Source organism: Sciurus carolinensis, chromosome 4, assembly GCF_902686445.1.
Source record: "Sciurus carolinensis chromosome 4, mSciCar1.2, whole genome shotgun sequence".
NCBI classification, from domain to species: Eukaryota; Metazoa; Chordata; class Mammalia; order Rodentia; family Sciuridae; genus Sciurus; species Sciurus carolinensis.
Genome location: NC_062216.1, coordinates 103,329,338 through 103,349,915, shown reverse-complemented (window position 1 = coordinate 103,349,915; position 20,578 = coordinate 103,329,338). Strand labels below are relative to the sequence as shown.

General features: G+C 38.3%; 1 protein-coding gene and 1 non-coding gene across 2 annotated transcripts in view; one reads left to right on the top strand and one right to left on the bottom strand.

The window, feature by feature from the left end:
- The window catches only part of Prickle1 (prickle planar cell polarity protein 1), a 106,038-nt gene that overhangs the window by 27,226 nt on the left and 58,234 nt on the right, over positions 1–20,578 (top strand). The window lies entirely within an intron of this gene.
- On the bottom strand, positions 4,636–4,709 carry Trnat-cgu (transfer RNA threonine (anticodon CGU)). The gene has a single exon. It is a non-coding gene; the product is annotated as a tRNA-Thr (tRNA).

The window sequence follows — 20,578 nt, the reverse complement described above, 5'->3', positions numbered from 1 at the left end:
CATTTCTCTGCCAAACCATTAACAAATTATTGGTCATTCCCTCCCTTTTCCCCCCTTACTGGTAATAATGGACAAAAAGAATAATTATGAAATGCTTTTTGCATATTACTTTTGAATTAAGGTAACATAAATATTTCACAGAATTTCTTTGGACAGTTCTCACCAAAGATGATATATGTATTAATCTAAGGTGTAACTATTACATTTTATTTATGCAAGTTAGCTTTATTTGATTGTGAAGAAACACATTTCTAATAGATGGTTTGTATGTGACGCTTTTATCCAGGCTTTTAGACATTATCTGACTTGTAAGCCTGATTTAAAGACTGTCATCACTGCAACACGCCAATTACTAAGGATGTGAAGTGTCTCTTGAAAAGCCAATTTTAATGACTCCAGCCTGCTATTAGAATAGTCTAATCAAACTCTGAAAGTGACAGCTTCTTGTTTTAGAATGTCAAAGCTGTTCACTTTTTGATTGAAAAAAAAAATTGTGATGTTTTGGAATGAGTAGCTTAGCTTGTGTTTGAGGAACTTTTATATGTATATATAGAAAAACTTTACATGGTTACATAAAACAGTCATGAAACCTAAAATTTTGATTTGCCTATTTTATAAAAACAAGATGACTCCCTCAGAAACCTTGGAATTGTAGTAACTCAAAAGTTTCCTGAATTGTGCATGACATAAAAAGAAAAATAGATCTAGTTCTTCTGACTCAGTGCAACTTTTTAAAAGGGCATCTTTAAAAATAGACCATTTTCAGAAAAGAGAACAGGCTGGTACATGAATGGGAGGTATACGATCTGGAATTCTATTTGCTCTTTTGATTATTGATCTCCCCATTTTAAGGGAAGCTTATATTGGGGAGAGAGGTACAGAATAGAGATGATCTGCTGCTCTAGTACATGGAAAAGAACTAAACGGGGGCTGGGGAGATAGCTCAGTCAGTAGAGTGCTTGCCTTGTAAGCACAAGGGCCTGGGTTCAATCCCCAGCACCAAAAAAAAAAAAAAAAAAAAAAGAACTAAACGACTTGAGGTTGCAAGCTATTTAGAATTTAAAATGCATTTTCCCAAATGATGCAGCCAGTTATAATTTGCTTGCTTCACTTTGCCCTTCTTTCATCCATTTAACCAGCACTTTTGGAGTTATTCCTGGATCCAGACTCTATTCCCAGGCCTGTCCCTGGAAGGTTGATACATAATGTGTATGTATTGAATAAAGTTACATGACTTAAAAAACATTCAGCCCCTCTGCAAGGGTTAGCCCAGTGCATATCTTCCTGTCACTGAGTAACACCCAAAAGTCATCACTCTGCAAGAATTTAATAGTCTGTTCCTTGGTCTGTGACCTACAGCTACTATAAGCTTTCTGAGGGCAGGGCAGTATCTCATTCTAGCCTGGGTGTCTGACACAACACAGGTGCTCAGGAATATTCATTGAATAAAAAAAGATACTTGTACATTCAAGTTTGCAAACCCCAAACTTCTGCATTATCCATTTTAATTCTCCTTCAAAGATGATAATGCAGTTATATATATTGGAAAATTAAATCAAGGATCAAAGGGGAGGTACTGGGAATTAAATTGACCAAACTGTTATGTACATGTATGAATATGAAACAACAAATTCCACTGTTCTATATTATTATTATGTACCAATAAAAAGAAGGAAGGTAGGAAAGAAAAGTAAGTCAAGGATTTAGTCTATATCTTGACTTGGTCCTGACCAAGATGCAAGAGCACAGTCCTGCAACCAGATGACCTGTGTTTTAATCCTGGCTATGGCACTGGACACCCATGAACTAGATGATCTCAGGCAGGTCGTGGAACCTCTACAGTGAGGATAACAACAGTACCTTCCTTAGAAGGTGTTTATGAGGATCAAATGAGCTGCTATTCATTGCTTGGACCTTGTTTACATATTAGTTAATTGTTGTGGTGGCTGTGGGGACCATTGCTATTAGAGCAAAAATTGCCAGGCATTGTGGCACACACCTGTAATCCCACTGACTAGAGAGGCTGAGGCAGGAGGACAGCCTTAGCAACTTCGCAAGGCCCTAAGCAACTTAGTGAGACCCTGTCTCAAAATTTAAAAATAGGCTTGGGATGTAGCTCAGTGATCAAGTGCCCTGGATTAAATCCCCAGTACCAAAAAGAAAAAGAGCAAAAAGTCAAGCATTCCTGTGATGTCCTCCACAGAAGGAAGGAGCCAGGTCTCCCAGCCTCTTGCTGGCCTCACAAGTGTTTGAGGCTTCCTCCTGAGCCCTGTGAAGACATTGAAACCCTTCAATCAAGGAGTCGGGGTGAGATCTGTAACTTTTTCCTCTATCTAGAAATGAGACTAGAAAATCTTATGCAATGAATTCAAAAAGCAATTGCTTAAGGCAACGTTGTAAGTGGCCACTTAAACATAATCAATAGGGCTTTATGCCCGAATCTCAAAAAAGAATATGGATTGTATTCAGCTGACTGAGTGGCAAGGTAAATGTTTGTTTACCTTCAAAGTAGAATTAAGAGATGCATAATATTACAGACCTAACCCCAGGCTATTTGTAAAGAAAATCAAATTTGGTGATTAAATAGTGAAAGGTGTAATTCTTTTTCTTCTCTGGGTTCTTAGAATAATGGAAGGTTTATGTGCACTGGGGTTAGGACTGAGGTTATTGCTAATGCTAAGCAACAAAGTAGCACATAAAGAAAATGTTATTCAGAAATAATGGTCATTCCACAAGGAATCTAGAGGGATGGCTTTTAGACTGTTCCTTGTTGCTGCTTTTATTTCTTATTTTAAAAATATTTAGAATGAATGATAGCTTACAAATATCCTCTTATTTGGTTTCAGAATTGTGTTAAGCCATGAAAAGCCATAATGAAAAACTTTCCAATTCTGAGCTCTTGTGTCTCCTGAAATTTGACAAAGCATTAGAACAGTGATCTTTATGTTACCTTATAAGAAAAAAATTATTAATTCCGTTTATGTAGTACTCAGGTATGTCGTGAAAGATTTTCAATTTTAAAGGTGGGAAAAGAAAAACAAGGAGAAGAAACATTGCTAAACTGATTTTTTACTCCTATATGAAGATTATTGTTTTCCACATGTATAAACATGATAATATTATTTAATGATAAAGAAGTAGGACTGGGTTTGTGGCTCAGTAGTAGAGCACTTGCCTAACACGTGTGAGGCACTGGGTTCAACCCTCAGCACCACATAAAAATAAATAAAATAAAGGTATTGGGTCTGTCTGCAAATAAAAAAGACATTTTTTTAAAAAGTAGTTGGACTAAGTCAATTCCATTTTCCTTTTTATTCTGGAATACACATATTCTGAAGAAGATTGAAGACTTTTTTTAGAACTAAAAACCCAAAGCAACACTTTTAAATGGACTGTCCTGTCTAAGTACCACATCTTACTACCTACAAAGCTACTATGCATAAGGGACAAAAAAAAAAAGAGTTTGAAGTTCAGTTTGTTTTATTCAAAGTGGATGAGTTTTCCTAGTATTGCTGAGGGCCTCGGGGAAAGAGTTGTGAAGGGTAACCTGGGTCCATGTTTCAGTGGAAGAGTTCTGTTTTACAACCTCCACCACCGGTAGGCTTTGCTGGCTTTAACAAATTCACTCCCTTTATTCTCTTGGGTTTGACTGTAAGTTTTTTTAATTTTGAAATGCCTCCTTCTCTAATAGGAATTTGCCTCATCTGGTATGATGGTTCCGCTTTCTATAGATTTCTAGTTCTCTGTTGAGTAATTTAACTGTTAAGGAGTCAGAAAAGAAAAAACCTGAAGTCATCTCCCATCTTTGGAACACAAAGCACCCTGTTCCACTCGCCTTTTTAAAAGATAATTGGGGAAACTTCCATAGTTCTCTTGGAAATAGAATCTCTCCCAACTACCATTTTGGTCATTGTTATAGACTTTTACTTAATTCTAAAAGTTTCCACTTTGAAATTATGGGTTATTTTTCTGTTTGGCCTTTTTTGCTCACTCATTTTTCTCTGATTCCTTTATAGTAAGAATGATGTCTACTGCATCAGGCACTTAGTTATACACAAGACATGTGCCTTATCTTTTTTCACTTTCACAATAAGCAAAATGAATTTAGTCATAAGACCCTTTATAGTAACAGCTATGTAATGATCATCATGACTTGGTGGGGCTTCATTATCCCCATTTTTTTAGAGGAGGAAGTAGAGGTAGAAACTTCCTCCAGGGCAACTGGAATAAATTGGCAGAGCCAAGCTTGAACCCAGACACTCTGACCTGTCAACCATTTTCTTAACTGCTGTTCTGTGGTCCCCTCACTCCATCGCATTCAGGTTTCCTGATATTATCTGTATTTTACAGATGAGGAAACTGAAGCTCATGTTAAGTAATTTACCCAAGGTGAACTAACTAGTAATAATGGAACTGGGGAGATGCTTCAGATCCCTCTGGCTCTGTATCCCACTTGCTTTTCAAGAATATAATACATATGGTAGACTTACTTGTTTTCCAGAAAATTGTGTTTATACAAGCTTAAAACAGTCTTTTTGGGGGCAGGGGTTACTAGGAATTGAACCCAGTTTTACTCCACTACAGAGCTACTTTCCCAGTCCTTTTTATTTTTATTTTTTTATTTATTTTTTTTGGGGGGGGGTACTGGGGATCGAACCCAGGGCCTTGTGCTTACGAGGCAAGCACTCTACCAACTGAGCTATCTCCCCAGCCCTATTTTTCATTTTGAGACAGGGTTGAGTTTCCCAGACTGGCCTGGAACTTGTGATCCTCTTGTCTTAGCCTCCCAAGTCGCTGGGATTATAGGTGTGCACCACCATGCCTGGCTAACACTGGGTCTTTATGTGCATTCCTAGTACAAGTGCTGCTTGCTCCTTCTGCTCACAGCTGCCTGAGCCTAGCTCTTTTGGCTTCCTTCCTTAAGTCCCTTTCAAAAGGAGAAAAAGGTGCCTTCAAGGGTGGAGACGTGCATCGGTGATTCCTGACATTTCTTGCTAGTTCATACTAGGACTTTGGCCACAAGGATAGTAAGAATAAAATAAATACAGCTCACTTTTATTGAGCACTTACTCTGATCCAGGCTCTGGATTAAGCATTTTTCATACATTATTCAATTCCTACAACCCTCCATGGTGAATGCTATTATTTTCCCCATTTTACAGTAATGGAAAATAACATATAATGGCATTAAGTCACTTTCTTGGATATTTACAGGTAGTGAGTGGTAAGTAGAGATCTCAGTCAACTTCAGTCATACTTTACACAATCCATCTTCTTAACCCCCCCTTGCTGTAGGTTAAGGACTATAGACTTGATTAGACATAGATATAGAGCAAGGGTTTTGTTTTTTGTTTTTGTTTTTTGTTTGTTTGTTTGTTTTGGAGGGGAGGGGATTGATTGGTTCTTTGGGGGCTTTTTTTTGTTTCTTGTTTTTATTTCATGGACTGGGTGGTGTGGATCATCTGCTTCTTATCAACGGACTTGAAATATTTAAAATCCTTCTCTAGTTGGTTAGTAGCTACATGGTCTCTGCTTTTGAAATTAACCGGGCTCTAGCACTGGACCAGTTCAAAAGCAGACAATTCACCAGCTTCTTTTGAGAAGGGATGATATGCAAATAAACATCTCCTCCTCCCCCCGGGCCACACAGAGAGAAGCAGAAGCTTCAAGCCCTTGGCTCTCACGTAAGTCTCTTTCCACCTCCCTCCTCCTCCTCTATCTATTTACCATCATATGGAAACAGCACCCTTATTCTTTACAGGTGGATCAATATTTACAGCCATCAGAGGAGAGGCTGTTGGCGCTCCTGGTTCTGCAGGCTGCCATGTGACAAAAGCTGCCTGTTTTCCTAGGACCCTCCACATATGCTAGCAAACTGCGGTCAGTCAGCATTGCCAGGAGCTTGAGAGATGACCAGTTCAAAGGAAGTTTGTTTGGAGGGCTTACAAACAGCTTCCTGTTTGCCAGGGAAGGAAAATAATTCTGCTACACATAGGTACAAGACCCAGAAGACAGATCTGTCGTGCACAGTAGACATTTATTTTTCCATCTTTATTTTTTCTCATGATCGCCTCAACATTCTGGTGTGTGATGGCAACCATCTGTACAATTATAGTTATTTAACCTACTGCAAGTTTAAAATTGAAGGTTGCATAGGTGCATATTAACAAGGGTGGTGCTGATAAATTTTTTAAAAAATTGAGGCAGCTGATCACAACAGCATTTTTAAATTAATGAATGTGATTGGATTTAATTATAAAAAATACATATGTCTAGCAGGCTTCCTCAAGAAGGCTTTTTTTAATGCTGACTGTGGCACATTTTTCCTCAAATAATTGCAGAGCTCAGCTTTATCATTAAGCAGATGGTTTCTATTAATTCCCAAGGAAAGTAAATGATTGCAATTAATCGAATACTCGAAACCTGAGGAGTTTAGAGTTCAGCTGCTACTTCAGGCATGAATCTGCATGTCACCCTCCTTCTCAAGGGATGCCAAAAAGAGAAACCCTCTTGACAATTTCACAATATCTCCCACTTTCTACATGGCAATGAAAGCATTTTGAGAGTTCTCAAAGCTAAGTTGGTGCTAAATCCCTATTGCTGGCTGGTTCTAAGTTTATGAGATGTTCTTTGTTGTTTTGATAGTGTGGGGGATGTGGAAATATTCTAGCTAAATTTAAATATCAACTGAAAAGAGTTCCAAAACTGTAAGTTCAATGAGGATTGCTGGGGGTGTTTCTTTTATTTTAATAAATATCCCTTTGCTTCTTTGACCTATGGCACAACCTATGTGAGATATTTCAGTGGGTTCAAAGAAATGACAATCTGATGATTGGGGAATGATATCCCCATTCAAATTTCCTCACCCCTGCTTTAAATAAACTAATGTTTGCAGTGGATTTCTTCAAGCCTATTGGCTTTAACTAAATGATATTGCTTCCTTACATCTTCATTTCAAAGTTTAACATAAATTTTTGTTGGGTGGGCTACTGTGTGCCAAGGTGGAAGGCAAAAGAAGAAAGGATTTTGTCCCTGATTTTCATGCACCTACAGAGTGGGCACAAAATCAAGCACTAAACAATCCCAATACTACGTGGCCCACAGACAGGGGAGCATCTCAGCACACAGGAAGGTGTCGAGAAAGCATCAGAGCAAAGATACTCTGTGAGCTTGGCTAGAAGGATGAGTAGATGCTTCCAGGTTGTCAGCATGACAGGGAGGCCCCCAAGCAGGAGGCTCAAGGACCTCTTGGGTAATTAGATGTTGCCAGGATGCAAATTTCAAGGGAAGAGTGTTGGAAGCTCAGATGAGACTGGTTGGCTGGGGCCAGATAATGATACCTTTGATGGCTTGCTGACCGGAGTTAAGATTTTATCCTGTAGGGATACTCTTTGTGGCAGCAGTCTGGAGAATGGAGAAATTAGAGGAGGCGAGACCAGACTGGGAGATGAGTGAGCAATCTATCCCAGAAGCTGGGAAGGTCTACAGGCCCTCACAGGTTTCTATGGACCAGGCAGGGTGGCACATGCCTGTAATCTCAGCAGCTTGGGAGGCTGAGGCAGGAGGATCACAAGTTTCAAACCAGCCTCAGCAACTTAGCAAGGTCCTAAACAACTTGGTAAGACCCTGTCTCTAAATAAAATGAAAAAGAGCTGGGTATGTGGTTTAATAGGTAAGCGCTCCTGGGTTCAATCCCTGATACCAAAAAAAAGACAATGGGGAGGGGGTTTGTGCACTCTAGAGATAGGGAATGTGAGGGAGGAAGGAAATGGTGACTTTGCATCACTCAGGTGGCTATATCCTTCCTTCCTTATGTGGTGGGGATGGGCACCCGGGGGTTACAAGGACCTGGGGGAGTAAAGGAAAGATGTGGCTTGTAGTCACAATAATTCCTAAACTGAGAACTCTGCATATGATTCATGAGACTATGTCAAGATAAGCTTAACAAGTTTCAATCTTTTTCCCCTCATGTTTAACTTTTTATTTTGCACTTACCCAAACCCCTTTCAGTGTGGATTCTGTTGGAGTTTGTTTGATGTATGTTCTTCCCCTAACCAACTTCTGCTGCTTGCTACCATGTGTACCTGGAAAACCTGAACCTCTAGGATGAGTGCAAGTGCCTACCCCCAATGCTTTTGTTCTCACTTTCCGTGGGCAGAGGCCACCTGTATTTAGAAAGCTGGGACCCATCCACCTCACACTTCTTAAAGCAAATCACAGCCCTCAGAGTCTCAGGTTTGCATCTTTACCATTAGTATAAATAGGAGGTGGGGCGGGGCCAGGACAGCACATTCTTCCCATCTGGAATGATGGCTTCCATTTTGCTTATCTCTTCTCCAAACCTGGACCTTTAAGGCACAACTCAAATTCTTGCCCCCTTCTACTTTGACCATACCTCTTGAAAGGGGGAGAGCCAATCCACATTCCTCAAAACTCCAGTGGTATTTATTATTTTGCATCTTTTATTTGCCCCTTGGTATTTACTACCTTGTTTTATGCCTGACACTCCTTCTAGATTGAATCTTTTTTTTTTTTTTTTTTTTGAGGTGCTGGGGATTGAACCCAGGGCCTTGTGCTTGCAAGGCAAGCACTCTACCAACTGAGCTATATCTCCAGCCCTAGATTGAATCTTCTCATGAGGGGCCCTATATCATCCTCTGGGTCTTCCACTCTGTCTTCTATATTGCTTAATGCATAGGAAGCACATAACAGTTTTAGGTGTGGGTGTTAACATAGTAGGGGAATTATTTTTTTCTTTTCCATATACTATAAATGTATAACCTTGATTGTTCTCTCCTAAACATTCAGTTATAAATATGTAACTGCCTTAATTATGTATATAATATTGTTAACCTGAGAATTTTGGAAGTAGGTTTATTCATTTTCTACCTTTTAATCTGAATTGGCCTAATGATAAAAACTCATATTATTTGAAGACACTATATCTTATCCAGTCTACCTTTAAATATACTAGCAGACAACCAAGTGCAGTGGCACACTCAGGAGGCTGAGGCAGGAGGATGGCAAGTTTGAAGCCAGCCTGGGCAACTTAATGAGACCTTGTCTTAAAACAAAAAATAAAAAGGCTGGAGATGTAGCTCAGTGACAGCGTACCCCTGAGTTCAGTCCCCAGATTCAGTGGTAGAATGTTTGCCTAGCACATATGAGTCCCAGGGTTCAATCCCCAGTACTGCCAAAAAGTAAAAATATTAAAAGTAAAATAACATCATGGATTAGGTGTATTATTTCCTCTATGTTGCAGATGGGAAAACTGGACCATGTAGAAGAGAAGTAACCTGTCCAGAGACATACAGATGTGAAGATATGAAACTGGGATGTGAGCCTACCTAGGTTTGGCTCCAACTCCAAATCCTAAGTCTTTTTTTTTTTTTTTTTTTTTTTGGTTTGGGGTGGGGCGGGGCTCAGGGGTTGATAACCAGGGATTGAACTCAGGGGCACTTGACCACTGAGCCACATCCCCAGCCCTATTTTGTATTTTATTTAGGGACAGGATCTCACTGAGTTGCTTAGCACCTCGCTTTTGCTGAGGTTGACTTTGAACCCATGATCCTCCTGCCTCAACTTCCGGAGCCGCTTGGATTACAAGTGTGCACCACCACACCCAGCCCAAATCCCAAGTCTTATCCATTGCATTGTGCAGTTGGCTCTTGTCCATCTGTTATTTCACAAAACCTGCCTGTACACCTTAGGAATATCTGTTGTTAGCCTCATTTACAAATGATTAACCAAATTTTAACATACAAGGTTATTTGGTCTATCTGACTCCCAAACCCATTTCCTCCTACCACACACAACTTCCTTTTACTAACACTTGTGGGGGAGAGGCCTTCGGTAGAAGTTGGATGTAGCTCATTTCTAAGGCCCTTCCATCCTAAGATTATGCTGGAGCTAGAGGTATCATAGAAATAGCATTGCAGGGGTAGAAATTATTCTAATTGCAGAATGTAACTTCACAGCTCTGCTAATGGTTCCTTTGGTGGTGAGCATACATGAATACTTGGAACTTGGAGCCAATTCAAAACAAAATGAAAAAAAAAAAATTGGCTTTATTTTGTCAGAACTATTAACAGGTCATCAAAATGCCTGGTTTGAATTTCTCTTTCTTTGTTTTTCTTGCAAAATAGTTGAAATGCAATGAAAGTGAAAGGCCCAAAGACAGACAACGACAAAACAGAAATGACGTTCTTGGAAAGTATACAAAACGAGCTGACTCAGCCAGTACAGTGAAGAGGTTCATGGCAAGGGAGGCAGCTTGAGAACCTCTTGAGTTCTAAATGGAAGATTCACCCCTTTAAACCATTCCAAGTTGAGAACACTTAGTTCTTTCATCAGTTTGCCTCAAATATTCCCCAAAACCAGAGAGTAGAGAGTCAGCATCAAGTCAGGTGAAAAGTTCCTTCCATGGCATGAATCTGTTTTCATTTAATTTTTATTTATGTCCACTATTCTCAGTTTGTCTTGTTTTAACAATTTTGTCTGTGATTGATTTCTATATACTGTCTCAAATTTATATATACTGTGATTTAATCAACTTCAACCTTAAACAATGTGTTTTGAGACATATTAATGAGGTGGGAGTATTTTCAGTGTATTCATAATTTATACTTTTCTTTGTTTGGCTTAACATCAAACTTTGAAATTCTACAAGGCAAAGGGCCAAATTCTGAGCCTGCGTGATTCCAGGAAAGGTCTCCCATTATTTTCAGGCATGTTTGCTCGTCACTGTTAATAAAAGATTATTTTCTTGCACGTAGATTCTTTTCTCTGTTGCTGATTAAGAAATTACTTGGGAGTTAGTCACGGTATTTTGTGCCTATAGTCATTACTACTCAGTAGGCTGAGGCAGGAGGATTGCTTGAGCCCAGGAGGTTTTTTAATTTTATTTCATTTTTTTGAGACAGAGTCTCCATAAGTTACCCAGACTGACCTCAAACTTGCCATCCTCCCACCTCATCCTCCCAAGTAGCTTGGATTATAGAAAGGCAGCATTAAGCTACAAACCCAGGAGTTTGAGACCAGCGTGGGCAGCATAGTGAGACCCCATCTCAAAAAAAAGAAAGAAAGAAAGAAGGAAAAGGAGGGAATTACTTGGAGGCTGGGGAATATACATAGCTCAGTGGTAGAGTACAAGCCTAGCATGTGTAGGGCTCTGGGTTCAGTTGTCAGTAACATTCAGAAGAAAAGAATGGCGGGTAAAAGGGAGGGAAATTTCTGAAAAAAAAAAATTATTTTGGCTACAGACATGTTTTTTGCTGAGTGGTTCAAATTAGTTTCAAGATAATTTCCCTTTAAAAATATTCTAATATGTTGAGTTTTAATGTTCTCCAAGAACATATTCAAACAAGTCCAATAAACTCATTAAATCTTGTGACTGTAGGAGATTATGTACTTCTGCATTCTGCTTAGTGCATAGTCACTGTGAGAAACTGCAGAATGCAGCCTGGATTTGTGCATTTGGATATTTGTGTCATTCACCAATGATATTCAATAAGTATTTTATACAGGCCTTCTAAATTGCTGTCAAAATTCAGTGTGGTGGCCCTTTACCTTCTCCAAAGCAAGAAAAAGGAAATATGACTACCTCTCATCTATAATCAAATTTTAAAATCATATAGTCCTTATATAGTATTTAAAAATAAAGAGGTAAATATCAAAGGAATTAGGTACAAGAGATACAAGTGGTTGCCTCTGGCAGCAGGCAGCTGAGTTGTTGTTACAAATCTTAGTACTGTCTTGCTCTTCAACACATGTGCATATATATTACTTTGATAAAATAAAAATTGTAGAAAGCATAACTAGTTTTACCAGGTAGTTAGCATTGTTCCTATCATTGTAGGTAGAGAGTGGATCCTGATCGTCTCTTTCCTGATGGACCCCTCCGCTCTGCTATGGGCGAATCACAGCCTCGTACTTGGCACATCTTTACTGTGGGCCTGAAGTTAATTAATAAATGTAACATGGAAACAGAAGTGGGGGAAATTTGCCTCACCAGATTCTCAACCCAAATTCTGCATGTTGCGGAGGAATTTTAATTGGTATCGATGATAGATGACAAACATAAAAATTAGCTCAAAATGGAATTGCTTATAAGTCACTGAATCTCAGGTATTTTGTGATAGTAACTCAAATGCACTAAGACAGCCCACTGTTTCCTGGAAATTATGTAAGGTTTCTTAGAGTCAGGATAAATGTTCTTGGAAAGAGGATTTCATTGGTGATGTTGTATACTTCCTGTTGTTTCACATCAATAAACATATCAGAACTCCCTATTACTGAACTTAAAAGAGTGATCCCCTGAGGGCTGGGAATGTGGGCCAGTAGTTGGAATCCTGCATAGCATGTGCCAAGCCCCAAGTTCCATCCCCAGCACCATCAGGGGAAAAAAATAAGTGATGACCTGAATGTTGATGAGTTTCAGGTTTCTCCATTATAAAGATCTGCTTTTCTCCTTTGCCAGTATATGTAATGTATATGTAATTACACAGTACATGGACTTTTTTGGTACTGTGTCGATATTCTTTCCTCAAGTTAGTTACCTCAGCTATCTGTCATAGTGAGAGAAAGCCAACACAGGGGATAACTCTTTTGAGAAAAGTAGTCAAATACCTCTCTTATTCTTCACAAAAGTAGACATTTTATGTATCTTAAAGATTCTAAATATAAACACAAAGTAGGGGGTCTGAAAAGGTCTTGATGGAGGTGAAGGAAAGTATTTCATGACCACTGAACCATGATAAATCTCCTAGATCTAATAAAAGTAATTACCACTGGGCCAGGTGGCACACACCTGTAATCTCAGCAACTCAGAAGACTGAGGCAAGAGGATCATGAGTTCCAGGCTAACCTGAGCAATTTAGCAAGACCCTGCCTCAAAAATATAAAAAAAATAAAAAAGACTGGGAAAATAGAGCACCCCTGGGTTCAATCCACAGTACCAAAAAGAAAAGAAAAGAAAAGAAAAAAGTAATTAACATTTGCTTAAAATTTACTGTATGCTAAATGTTTGTTTTCTGTGTTGAGTGCCATATGATCAGTATTGCATTTAATGGTCCTGACAACCCTACTCAAATTCCCACTGAATAGAGGAAAAACTGAGTCTTTAAGAGATAGTTAATCTTCCTAAGGCCAACATGGTGAAGAGGCTGGAGAATTTGTTTCAGGATACAACTCCAGCCAAGCTTCACTGTTATACTGCTGCAATCTTTCTGCCAGAGCAGTTTACCCTCTTCCTGGGGAAGAAAAAGATTCTGTCATCTAGTTGTCCTCCCCAAAGTGAAGTGGGAGTTTGAGGAATTTTAGTGCAAATGTTTATTGGCTTAGGTTTTGTAGCATAAATAAAACTATTGATTTAACTCTTGAAACATTTCCATCTTTTAATGTGTCAAACATGATCTTAAACAAAACCAGAGAAGTGCATGATGTACATACAGTGTAATCCCTGATTAACTTGACTAGGTGGAATGATTTTATGTTGTACCAATCACAGATGATTTTCCTCTCACCCGAGTAGATTGCCAACTGGAAGAGATAGCAAATATTCTCTAGGACATTGGATTGTAATTAAAGGGCTCTGTTCCACTGTTTTCTTTAACTTCCTCTGAAGTCCAAAATCAAAACCAGAACCCCAGCATACTTGACATTTCTTCTAGTCTTGTGCATTAATAAAAATTTTTTTCTTGTTGCTTTGTAAGGAATAAATTGAAGAAGGCACAAAGGACTCTCTTTTTAACTTAATGCATAAACATGTGACTTTTTAAAATACAAAAATGACTGACCTCTTAAACTGAGCTACAAAGTTCTTAATTAATAGCTGATTATAAATAGTAATCACTGTGATTTCAAGAAAAATAGGAAATTGCTAATGGAAAGCTGTCATAAGAATTAGGGAAGGCGCCTGCTTTTGTCAAAACAGCTGCTAACTGTCCCCATTCAAAAAGGTTGCTCTTTATTTTCAAGGCAGAATGTAAGGTCTCAGGAACACAAGGACAAAAAGTTTCTGATTATATTATTATTATTATAAATATTTTAATCATTTTCTAACTTTAAGACAGACCTTTGATGATCAATTATGCCTTCAGGAAACTCATAAGCATTCCTTCAGCTATCAGATACACATCATATATATACATTTTTCATCTGTTTCTTAAATTATTTTAAGTATGCTCTCGTAAAATATATAATTCATTTTTAAGTCATTAAACAGGATTAATTCCCATGTTCCTTTTAAGTTGAGATAGTACAGCTGCCAGTATCTCACTTTGGGGAAAGCTAAAGCAATAAGTGGTTAGGTTAAGGACCTAATGTCTAAAGAAAGAAAAAAGAGAGAGAGAAAAGGAATCTGTGTAACACTGCAGCACTTGGCAGCAAATTGCACCACGTGTAAGGGGCACTTCATGACAGGAAAACTACTGCCTAGTAGTACGTGCTCTATCTTAAGGAACTTAAAATCTAATTAAGAACTTTTTTTTGGGGGGGGGTACTGGGGATCGAACCCAGGGCCTGGGCTTATAAGGCAAGCACTCTACCGACTGAGCTATCTCCCCAGCCCCTTAAAATCTAATTAAGAAGACAAAATATGTGCATTCAACTGTGAGGGCATTAGGCCTTGCAGTATTACCTCCAATTGGAGTTCAAAGCAGAGAGGAACAGCTGTGAGCTGGAATCTGGGTACTCTGCGAGTGGTCCTGAGACCAGTGGCAGTTCTGTTGCCCAGAGCTTCTTGGAACTATGGAGTCTCAACCTACTGTGTCAGAATCAATGTATTTAGAGCATCCTTCAATACTGGAAAATGCTGAGTTAGAACAATGTTTCTGAGCCCGCAGCACTGTCCAATAGAACTTTTTGCAATGATGGAGAGGGTCTGTTGTCTTTGCTGCCCACATGACAGCCACCACTTATATGGCTGGATATGTAGCTAGTGCAGCAAAGAAATCTGATATCTAAGTTTAAATAGTCACCTGGGCCTAATGGCTACCACACTGGACAGTATATAAGAAGAGAGAACACTGGATTAAGAGTCAGGAGATTTAATACTTGTTCTAAAACAGACACTTTTTAGATGACTGTGGGGCAGTGTTTTTAACTTTCTTTTGCCTGTTTTATCATCTGTACCTGATGAAATGAATTAGACTATCTCATAGTTTTATTTCAGTGTTTCTGTACATGACTGTTTCTGTTGAAAGAACACTTCTTTGAACAAGTCGGTCTTGAGGAGTTACATCCCCAGCCCAGGTGTTGCTTTTAATGTACCATGTTCATTTTGTGGTAAATGATGATGTAAGTCTACTAACTTGTGCTTCCTTCCTTTGCCTTCTAGAGTTGCCAGTGAAGTCCAAGGTGGAGTGGACTATGTCTTGTTCATTATCATTTTCCTGTACCTCACACAGAGTCTGGTACACATTAATCAGCCAATAAATATTTATTGACTGTTGGCTGTTTACACCTACATTTCAAAGCTGTGTTTCCCACCCTTGGCTGCCTGCCCTGAAGGAAGAGGGGCATTTTCACTCCAAGAACTTGAACTCTCTGGCAGTCTTCTCAATAGTCATATAATTTAGGGTCTTTCTGACTACCTTTCTACAAGTTTGGCTCATATTGGCCTCACTCATCACTATCCAGACCACTGGAACTCTGATTCATACCAGTTCTCCTCTGGTCTAAAAATCCAACTCAAAGCCAGGTGTGGTGGCAGGCACCTATAATCCCAGCAGCTTGGGAGGCTGAGGCGGGAGGATTGCAAGGTCAAAGCCAGCCTCAGCAAAAGTGAGACTTTAAGCAACTCAGTGAGACTCTGTCTCTAAATAAAATGCAAAATAGGGCTGGGATGTGGCTCAGTGGTGGAGTGCCCCTGGGTTCAATCTCTGGTACCCAACCCCCGACACACCTAAAAAAAAAAAAGAAAAAGAAAAAAAAATCCAACTCAGAATGACTTCTCCAAGAAAAAGGAATCTGTTGGTTCACTCAACCAAAAAGTCCAAGAGTAAATCTTGTTTCTGGCATGGCTGAATCCAGGTGTTTAGTGGTTCGTAGGAACTTGACCTCTTCATCTCCAGGCAGGTCTTTCTCCAGTAGTGGCTTCCATCTCAGCAATGGCATCCAACATGCAGGCCTGTGTGGACATCCACAGCTGTACATTAGCATCTCCTCATTTATTCAAGAAAGTTGCAGGATGGTACTCATGTAGCTTCAGTCATATACCATTGCCAAATCCATTTCTGGCAAAGGGAATGGAATGTTCCATTTGTCTAGATTTGAAGGGTTATTGTGACCAGTCCTAAGGCCAGGCCACTATAGATGGAGAGTAGATGAGGATGATGATAACTTCCCAAAGAAAATTTGTTAAAAAAAAATGACAATCGATATTAGGAAGACAATATGTACTATATATGCTATAACGTATCTCTTTGTCCTTACTCCATGGCATTATACATAAATGCATTTGGTACTTAAGGCAGGTTTATCCTTCTGGGAACATAAATCTCAGTTTGTCTTTTTCCAGTATCTCCTTTCAGAAACGGTTCCTTTCCCCACATCTCTTAGGGCAGTGGATATTGCAGAGGATATGGGGGTATAAAACTTGGAAGAAGACACTGTTTACCAACAAGGTAAGGGTTCCAACTGCCAGGCCAGCAGATCCCTGCTCTGGCCTTTACTAGTCATGTCACCTTAGACAAGCCACCAAGCTCTCAAGTGGAATAATTCCCACCTCAATGTGCTCCTATGATAAGTTAATTAGAATGTATATAACTCTTCCATGTGCCTGGCTCACCAGAAGTGCTCAGGGCATCTTCTCTTTTGCTTTTATTGTTGATAATAGTAAAAGCCATGGCTCACATTGCTGTTGCTGGCTGCTCTGCTGGACTCCCACAGGCTGCTTTGACTTCAGCATTTGTCCCTCCCTTACCATGGTCCAGTCATCACTGGCTGGCCCTCCCTGCATCCCTGTCAACCCTCATCCTCCATGGCACTTGTACCTCTGTGGACAGGTGCTTCCTTCCACTCTGACCAGTTACCTCTCATTCATCACATCTCACAATCAATGGGGAGGACTTTCCAGACACTCACCCCCACCCCAGGTCTATTATTTTCTTTCATGGCAACCCTCTTCTTTTCCTTTATTACTGACCACCTCTGTAATTATTCATGTTTTTGTGTGTTTCTCTTACTGACTGCAAACCCACGTAATGCAATTAGTAGGAGTTCAGTAAATGTTTGTCAATAAAATACTATAGTATTTTCTAGACCTACTTAAGGTGACGGGAACTTTGCTGAGGACATTGTGAAGAAGGTCTCAATAACTGACTGTGAGGAGCTAGTGAAGGGGGAACATTGAGAGAGAAGGTTGGAGAGGAAAGGTGAACTAGTTTTGTCCTTAGGTCCTTTGTGGGGAGTGGGGCTCAAAATAAAGAGGGTCAGCAGAACCAGACTTCTGAATGGCTGATCCATGTGGCAATCTTTTCAGTTCAGTCTTTCTCAAAGCAGATTGTGTCTATATTTAGCATCTTTGTCAATTTTACGTCTGCCTGCTTTTTCTTCAGAGCATGGGGGTGTTGGTCATATGGTCTATTATACGATCTCCCCCCAAATACTTTGAATGGCAACATTATAAATAATGGCTATTTATTATTGTTGTCTAGACTTAACAAACGGTTATTTAACAAGCAATGAAATAATTTACCCACAGTGCTTAAACTGTAATTACACACGCCACATTTAAGGGGCAAATGTTAGGACTCAGGCTCAAAATGTAAGTGTTGTTCACAGTGGTGAATTCTTCTCTGTGGGAAATGAATCCTAGCATGAAATACAGAACAAAGATGAGTTCAGTCATTTTTCAGAGATCAGGTTCTTAGAGTTGAATGTCTAAGTCATCATAAATCTAATCAGTGCTGATTGGAAAATATTAAGTAGCATATCTGTTCATCAGCTTCAAAATATTACAGGTTTATTTTTGAACACTTAGAAAATAGAGGGGAAAAAAATTCCAACCACCCCTAGAACAACACTGTAAACATTTTGGCATATACCCTTCTAGATTTTTTCTCCTATTCATGAATTTTTAAAGCATACTATTAGAATCATACTGTACATGTGTCATACAATGTTTTAAAATTTTCATGTTAATGACTTTCAAGGTTCTAACCCTTGTCTGTAGCTGCACTATTTAATACTGTGACATTAGCAACATGGGCTCCTGAGCCCAAGAACTGTAGCTAGTGTGAATTGTGTTCTAAATAGAAAAAACACAATAGAGTCCAAAGACAGTACAAAAATAAAATCTTATTAATTTTTATGTTGATTACATATAGAAATTGTTCAAATATATGGAATTAAATAACATATTAATAAAATTAATAGCAGTTGGGTTTTTTGTTTGTTTTGTGGTGCTGGAGATTGAACCCAGAGATTTGCAAATGTTAGGCAAGTGCTATAATACCGAGCTACAACCCCAGCCCCTTCTTTCCTTTTACTATTTTTAATGTACCTACTAAAACTTACAAATGTCACTTGCTTTCTATTTCTGCTAGATATCACTGGTCTAGGGCATCACTTATAGCTGCATAATTTTCTGTTACATAAATAAAATCATTTAATTATTAACCAATTCCATCTTGTTAAATCAAGACATTTCTTATTTTTCAGTATTAAGAATTACTCTCTGAACACCTGTACAAAGCTCACTTTTTGCACATCTTTTTTTCCTTAAGATTTACTACTAGAGGTAGAATTCTAAAGAAATGAAAAAATTTTAAATGAGCAATGATGTTATAAAAAAATTAAAAAATCATGCTTTGACTTTTTGTTATTTAGTCATCATTTTCCTTCATAGAGAAAGATACCTTTCCAGTTATTAGCAATTGCTCATTTTACATTAAATAAAAATGCCACTTCAACTATATTCAAATAAATTAAAATGAACAACTACTGTGGTTATTGAAAAATCAGTTCTGAGTTTTCATTTTTTTTTTTTTTTGCGGTGCTGGGGATTAAAACTCAGGGCCTTAGTGCTTGCAAGGCGAGCACTCTACCAACTGAGCTATCTCCCCAGCCCTTCATGTTTTATATGAACTGCGAAGTATTAAGAGTTGGAACTCAATGTAATTTTTCCTTCTGAAGAATATACTTTAGGTTGGTTGGCTATAGACAACCATGAAATGAAAAAAGATTAATAATGTATGAATTTTTAAACCTTTCTGATTTGTAAAACTATATGACATGGGGTGGGGGAAGTGGGGCACTCAAAAGATCATTTATCAGGGGGCTGGGGTTGTGGCTCAGTGGTAGAGTGCTTGGCCAGCACATGTGAGGCACTAGGTTCTATCCTCACCATCACATAAAAATAAATAAAATAAAGGTATCATGTCCATCTGCAACTAAATGTTTATATATATTATAAATTATATATATATAAATATAGATTATATATAAATATATTTATAAATAAATATAAATATTTATATATATAGATATATATAGATTATATATAGATATATATTATATATTACATATATATATATATATATATAGAGAGAGAGAGAGAGAGAGAGAGAGAGAGAGCGAGAAAGATCATTTAACAGTGGTCCAAATAATAGAGGTCTATTATTTGGTATAGTTATACCCTAACACTATTTTAACAGTGTTTTTTATTATATAGTAAAAAACAAAGCTTTCAGTTACTTAGCAATAGGACACATACCAGATAAACAAGGTGGTACTTTTCTTATCATATTAATTGGGTAAAATACATTGAATGGTTTGTACCAAGGAGCCAGTAGAGCCTTCATATAGTCTGCCTTCACATAGTCTGAGCTGGTACATGCCTGTAATCAAGCAGGAAGATCCCAAGTTCAAGTCCACCCCATGCAATTCAGTGAGATCCTGTCTCAAAATAAAAAGAACTGAGGATGAGGTTCAGTGGTAGAGCACTTGCCTAGATATATGAGACCCTGGAATAGTTGATCCCCAGTACTGAAAAAAAAAAAAAAAAAAAAAAAAAGGAAAAAGAAAAGAAAAGAACAACCAAAACTTTTTTCTGGCTTGCTAGAATATTTGCATTTTATACTTTTCTCCATATCTCAGATATTTTCAGGGAAAATGTTAGGACTTTTAGGAGTTGCTGAACTCTTTCATATCCCCTGGGTAGTATTAAAGAAATGCTGATTCAAGTACTAGAGTTTATGCTTGACTTGGAAATTTAGTATTATGGGGGATTTATTGGACTAAACAGTGTCTTGAATATAATTTAGGGGAATGATTTATGGCATTTCTCCTGCACAAAGTGAAGAATGTCTGGTTTACCGTCTGTGTTTCATTTGAAATAATGAGTTTCATTAACAGTAGACAAGGAAAAATAAAAATCTATTATTTAATCCAACTTGGCAGATTCTACTTTTTCCTAATTTTCAATCTAAAGAATTTGAAGAAACTCTCCTGTCCTCACTAAGCAGAAACTCCAAGTTTGATTTTTTTTTTTTTTAAATGAGGGAAGGTAGAAGAGACAGACTAATTTTCAGTAGAATAGTAATCAAAGGATTTTAAAGATAGTGGCATTATCCTA